Source organism: Argopecten irradians, chromosome 3, assembly GCF_041381155.1.
Source record: "Argopecten irradians isolate NY chromosome 3, Ai_NY, whole genome shotgun sequence".
NCBI lineage: Eukaryota > Metazoa > Mollusca > Bivalvia > Pectinida > Pectinidae > Argopecten > Argopecten irradians.
Window position 1 is genome coordinate 25,653,274 of NC_091136.1, and position 6,280 is coordinate 25,659,553.

The following is a 6,280-nucleotide window of genomic DNA, read 5'->3' on the forward strand; positions in this document are numbered from 1 at the left end:
GGCATATAGGATAAAATACATAATGAAAGACATATTGGATAAAATACATAATGAAAGGCATATAGGATAAAATACATAATGAAAGACATATTGGATAAAATACATAATGAAAGACATATTGGATAAAATACATAATGAAAGACATATTGGATAAAATACATAATGAAAGACATATAAGATAAAATACATAATGAAAGACATAATGAAAGGCATATAGGATAAAATACATAATGAAAGATATATAAGATAAAATACATAATGAAAGACATAATGAAAGGCATATAGGATAAAATACATAATGAAAGATATAATGAAAGGCATATAGGATAAAATACATAATGAAAGACATATAAGATAAAATACATAATGAAAGACATATAGGATAAAATACATAACGAAAGATATATTGGATAAAATATATAAATGAAAGACATATAGGATAAAATACATAATGAAAGATATAATGAAAGGCATATAGGATAAAATACATAATGAAAGACATATAAGATAAAATACATAATGAAAGACATATAGGATAAAATACATAACGAAAGACATATAGGATAAAATACATAAGGAAAGACAAATAGGATAAAATGCATAATGAAAGATATAATGAAAGGCATATAGGATAAAATACATAATGAAAGACATAGGATAAAATACATAACGAAAGACATATAGGATAAAATACATAAGGAAAGACATATAGGATAAAATACATAACGAAAGACATATAGGATAAAATACATAAGGAAAGACAAATAGGATAAAATGCATAATGAAAGATATAATGAAATGCATATAGGATAAAATACATAATGAAAGACATAGGATAAAATACATAACGAAAGACATATAGGATAAAATACATAAGGAAAGACAAATAGGATAAAATGCATAATGAAAGACATATAGGATAAAATACATAATGAAAGACATATAGGATAAAATACATAATGAAAGACATATAGGATAAAATACATAATGAAAGGTATATAGGATAAAATACATAATGAAAGACATATAGGATAAAATACATAAGGAAAGACATATAGGATAAATTACATAACAAAAAGATATATTGGATAAGATATATGTGACGGTGACTGACAAAATGGGCCCAGATGCGGCGATTATGACGTCGGAATAAATGACGTTATAAAGTTACGCACATTTTTTTTACCGACGTCACCACGTGTATTTGCGGGAACTCTCAATAAACGACGGTTCATTAAGCCCGCATTTGATGTGTAAATTTAACCACCTGTACCATATCAATACATTATATGAAGAGTAGATTGGTGAGTGTCAGGTGATCAGTATATACATGTAGGTACTTTCTAGCCAAATATAAATAAAATAAATAAATATAGCTGTGAATAGACATTAGAAAAAAAAATATTGAGATTGATTTTTTCTCTTCATTAGTAGAGATGACAATCAAAGAACAAAGATAAGAGTGAAAAAAAACCTGATTTATCTCAATCAGTAGTTAATGCAGTTATTCGACTGAAACTGTAATATGCAACAAATTATGGGATCCAGACACAATATTTATAAATAAATTTAAGACAGTTCAACATTTTTTGATCGTATCTAGCATATTGTTTCTCCACGGATATTCTGAAAATTTCACAGGCTTTGCTCTTTCATAAGTTAATAATATTTTGCAATATTTCATAATATATTAAAAATAAAAGATCGAAAATAAAAGCCGTAAAAGTCACTGAAATTATACCGAATACATTGATATACATGTAGCAAAAATATCACGAGTGCGGAAACTTAAAATGCAAAAAACGGGATGTTGTTTTAAAAGCAGAATAAAGGCAAGAAAATTGTGTTAGACGTATTCCTTCAGAGGACAAGGATGCAGATTTCATCATCCGATAATACAGGTGTTTAGCTCTATAAATATTCTTTTCCTTGCATGTATACATATGTAATTCTAGTAGAGAGAGAGAGAGAGAGAGAGTGGGGGAGAGAGAGAGAGAGAGAGAGAGAGAGAGAGAGAGAGAGAGAGAGAGAGAGAGAGAGAGAGAGAGAGATTCTATAAGTTAAGTTTCTGATCAGTGTAGAAAGAAGATGTCTATTTTCTTGTAGAACTTTGCGACGATGATAATAAGGATCCGGTTAACATCTAGAAACGATTCATGTGACAGTAATACAGTATTTATAGTGGACGTCCGTATAGTTCAGTACTTATACTTTGGTCATAACCCCTTCCGATAAAACTTAAGATGTACTCCCAGCATGGATTTTAGCCATTTTTGCTTGGCCTCCGGCCGGGCAACAGCGGGCCGGTGGTCGGGGCTCTCAGACACACAGCATCACAGACGTACCCGAAGAGACATCGGGGACGTACCCGAAGAGAGTCGAAGTTAAAATCTCTCTGGTGTCCCGTAGAATTTCATAATCGGCCACATATCCTTCACATATTCGTTTAAGCATCGTCCGATATCCGGCCAGGCCTGGTACAACTATCCTTCGTTGTCCGTAAGATACTCGGGTAATGATAATTGGCCCATTAGCAGTATATATTTCAATTCAATTCAATTCAATTCAATTTTATTGCTTCTTACATCCACATAAAATGGATCGATAGCAAAACATACATGTATATAACACACAGTAGATCAAAGCAACAACTTATCAAGCCAGCTTTCCTCAGTTCAAATGACTTTGAAAGAAAGAGGCCTAAATCCTGTAGAAGTTTTAGATCATTAGAAGACAAGAGTCGTTCCAGGCCGACCCCCTGGGGGCAGAGGGGTGGGGCCAAAAAAGGTCAAATAGGATAAAACTTCAAAAATATTCTTCTAAAATTCTGCAAATGGTAGAATCAAATACACTTTATAGATGAAAAGGTCTTAAGTGTGTTTTTATAAAATTTGTAATTATATGACCCTGGGGTCTCACGTTTCCTCTTTGGGAGGGGTCAAGTTTACTTTAGTTTATATAGGAAAAAACATTTGTGAACATTATTTGCCAAATTTTCATAGGAAAGTAGTCAAACTTAATTAGAATTATTAGCCTAAGATATAGCATTTTAACATCCATATCAGTCCTCGATAACCTTTAGGGGCAGGACCAAACAGGGTCAAAATGATTAAGATTTCAAAAAATACTTCTAAGTTCACAGGTTTGATGGAAGCAAATACTCTTCATAGTCTAAAAAGTCAAATTTATAAATCACTGACTAACTTCAAGGCCCAGCATATAGTGTTTATATCATAATATGTCTTTAATTTGTTTCATTATTTGTTTCATTATATATTCTAACTCAGGTGACCGTTAAATCCCATGGGCCTCTTGTTCAGTGTAACTATATATTTTTTTCAGTAAATAGATTTTTTCTGAAATTGCATCGATTAACAAGTAAAAGATATGAGCAATTAGCAACAAATGAGGAATAATTATTGACAATTTCATGTTTTTGTGGAATTGATTTTTTCTGAAATTCCAATGATGAACATACAAAATAAATGGATGTAATCAGATCCAAAACAGGAAAATAATTGGCATTAAAAGGTCAAGGTCATCCAAAGCAAATAAGTACATTAGTACTAAGCTTATAACAAATGATATTTTAGGCGAGAATGGTCAGTATGTGGCTATATATGGACCGAGAGTACAGTGATCGGAGTATGTGTCTAGCCTTATGTGTCTCTATACACCCATCAAAACAGAGAAATATTGACCAGTAATCTGTTCACCGTTACATCTCTGTAGCTGCCGCCGTGTTGTCACCTCACTATTGATGAAACGTTCCAGGAAAAAATGACATAGGAAACCAAATATAGGACAAAGACCAGTAGGACAGAGATTATAGACAATGGGAGATATGACACTGAGGTTATAGGCCATACGGGCATAGGCCATACGGACGTATGATAAAACAAATAATAAAGGCATATAGAACAAAACAAATATCAAACAGCATATAGGACAAAACAAATAACAAAGGACATATAGGACAAAACAAATAACAAACAGCATATAGGACAAAACAAATAACAAACGATATATAGGACAAAACAAATAACAAACGACATATAGGACAAAACAAATAACAAACAATATATAGGACAAAACAAATAACAAACAATATATAGGACAAAACAAATAACAAACAATATATAGGACAAAACAAATAACAAACGATATATAGGACAAAACAAATAACAAACGATATATAGGACAAAACAAATAACAAAACATATATAGGACAAAACAAATAACAAACGATATATAGGACAAATCAAAAACAATAACAAACAAATAACAAATGATATATAGGACAAAACAAATAACAAAACATATAGGACAAAACAAATAACAAATGATGTATAGGAACAAAACAAATATATATATATATATAGGACAAAACAAATAACAAACGATATATAGGACAAAACAAATAACAAACAGATATATACAAAACAAAACATGTATAGGACAAAACAAACAACAAACGACATATAGGACAAAACAAATAACAAACAGCATATAGGAAAATACAAACAGCATATAGGACAAAACAAATAACAAAAGGCCATATAGGACAAAACAAATAACAAAAGCAAATGGCCATATAGGACAAAACAAATAACAAACAGCATATAGGACAAAAACAAATAACAAAGGTATATAGGACAAAACAAATAACAAACGATACATAGGACAAAACAAATAACAAACAATATATAGGACAAAACAAATAACAAATGATGTATAGAACAAAACAAATAACAAACAATATATAGGACAAAACAAATATCGAACAGCATATAGAACAAAACAAATAACAAATGATGTATAGGACAAAACAAATAACAAACGACATATATAGGACAAAACAAATATCAAACAGCATATAGGAAAATACAAACAGCATATAGGACAAAACAAATAACAAAAGCCATATAGGACAAAACAAATAACAAACAGCATATAGGACAAAAACAAATAACAAAAGCCATATAGGACAAAATACATAACAAACAGCATTACGACATAACAAATGACTTATAGGACAAAATAAATAACAAATGGCATATAGGATAAATTACATAACAAAAGATATATTGGATAAAATATATAATCAAGACATATAGGATAAAATACATAATGAAAGACATAATGAAAGGCATATAGGATAAAATACATAATGAAAGACATATAAGATGAAAGACATATTGGATAAAATACATAACCAAAGACATATAGGAAAAAATACATAACGAAAGACATATAGGATAAAATACATAAGGAAAGACAAATAGGATAAAATGCATAATGAAAGACATATAGGATAAAACACATAATGAAAGACATATAGGATAAAATACATAATGAAAGACATATTGGATAAAATACATAATGAAAGGCATATAGGATAAAATACATAATGAAAGGCATATAGGATAAAATACATAATGAAAGACATATTGGATAAAATACATAACGAAAGACATATAGGATAAAATGCATAATGAAAGACATATAGGATAAAATACATAATGAAAGACATATAGGATAAAATACATAATGAAAGACATATAGGAAAAAATACATAATGAAAGACATATAGGATAAAATACATAATGAAAGACATATTGGATAAAATACATAATGAAAGACATATTGGATAAAATACATAATGAAAGACATATAAGATAAAATACATAATGAAAGGCATATAGGATAAAATACATAATGAAAGACATATAGATAAAAAAAATAATGAAAGGTATATAGGATAAAATACATAATGAAAGACATATAAGGATAAAATACATAATGAAAGACATATTGGATATAAAATACATAACGAAAGACATATAGGATAAAATGCATAATGAAAGGCATATAGGATAAAATACATAATGAAAGGACATATAGGATAAAATACATAATGAAAGACATATAGGATAAAATACATAATGAATGGCATATAGGATAAAATACATAATGAAAGACATATTGGATAAAATACATAATGAAAGACATATAGGATAAAATACATAATATAAGACATATAGATAAAATACATAAGAAAGGCATATAGGATAAAATAAATAATATAGGCATATAGGATAAAATACATAATAAAGGCATATAGGATAAAATACATAAGAAAGGCATATATGATAAGATACATTATATAAGGCATATAGGATAAAATTTATAACGAAAGGCATAGTAATCATACAAACATAGCATAAATATAATGCCTGTAGCAGGGTGCATAGAACAGACTTAAACAAAACGTAGAGGG